The sequence below is a fragment of the Aplysia californica genome, unplaced genomic scaffold (assembly GCF_000002075.1).
Source record: "Aplysia californica isolate F4 #8 unplaced genomic scaffold, AplCal3.0 scaffold00496, whole genome shotgun sequence".
Lineage (NCBI taxonomy): Eukaryota > Metazoa > Mollusca > Gastropoda > Aplysiida > Aplysiidae > Aplysia > Aplysia californica.
Genome location: NW_004797766.1, coordinates 159,090 through 160,462, shown reverse-complemented (window position 1 = coordinate 160,462; position 1,373 = coordinate 159,090). Strand labels below are relative to the sequence as shown.

General features: G+C 39.0%; 1 protein-coding gene across 1 annotated transcript in view; it reads right to left on the bottom strand.

Annotated features, from left to right (window-relative positions):
* Positions 1–1,373, bottom strand: part of LOC101852348 — a gene marked incomplete at both ends in the record, with an annotated part of 30,019 nt that overhangs the window by 27,187 nt on the left and 1,459 nt on the right.

Sequence of the window (1,373 nt, the reverse complement as noted above, 5' to 3'; positions counted from 1 at the left end):
ACAACAACAGCAACAATAATAATAATAATAATAATAATAATAATAATAATAATAATAATAATAATTATTATTATTATTATAATAACAACAACGCAAAAGTGTGGGCGGCATCGATAATGTAGTGGTGAGGATACTGGACTCGTAATATCAAGATTGTGGGCTCAGGGGTTCGGGGGTCATCTCAACCCCTCGTTATCTCTTTGGGAAAGGCTCTTGCACAAATTTCCCTTTTGGCTCCGTACTATTTGAGATGGACAGTGAGTTCGAGGACCCAGTCTCTTAAATAACCTTACAGTGTTGTAAATGACTTTACAGTTGTGTACATACCAATGCCCCCCCCCCTCCCCCGTGGGTTGGAGGATTATATACATAGACCCACAACCCCGTCTGCAGGAGGTGAATCCCCTCCAATGACGAAATGTCGCACAAGGACCCCAGCCCTCTGGGATCCACATGCGACACCTTCTTTGGTGAATTATATTCCTCTTCTCCTTTCTTCTTTCTTTTTTTTCCTTTCTCTTCTTCCAACGTTGACCTCAAGTGCAGAAAAACTAAAAGTCGTCCATCCCAGAGAGTGTGCACCTCCGTTACCACCCAAGAAGTCCAGAAAAAAACCAAGTGTGATTTAAAACTCATTCATCTACAGACAAACACACGTCATGTCAGTAATCTAATCTGATCATTTTGTTTGATAGTATTTCTTTACCCTAAAGCTATTGTGTTCGAGAAAGTAAGGTTATTGAAATAAAAAATATCCAAACAAAATGAGTTTCAAGTGGATATAAAGCAAATAACCGAGAGCTCAAAGGGAGCTTTCACGATGATTTCATTAAAAAAGTTGAAAAGAAGTAGGGAAATCGTGACATAACTGACGGAGTTTCCTTTGAGTTACTGGCCTTGAAACCCGGAACTTTGGTGTAAAGATTAAAGAAAGTAAGACACGATCTCAGTTGGATTCACAAAAGAGGATATTATTAATATTATGTTTGTGTAAACTTTCTGATATGAATAAGGCCGCACCTTGGTCAGCTATAGAGCTGTATGTAGTGTAACGTGAATCATTCTTTAGAATCTTCTTGGTAAGGGTAATCATATCCGGGATGTCACGTTGTTTTCCAGGTGTGTTCGTTTCTGAAGAGGGTACACAGAGTCTAATGCCTGTTGATATATTATTCTTAATTCGTGCCGTTGTGCTGTCAAAGGGACCAGGCATCATTTTACCGTTTTAAATGGTTACTGGGTTTAAGGTTGCACTGAGTGTGTTGTTTTTCTTGCTGTTGCTGTTTTTCGTGGCGTTGGTATTGTTTCTTTTTGTTGTTGTTGTTGCTGTTGTTGTTGTTGTTGTTGTTGTTGTTGTTGTTGAGGTTGCTTTC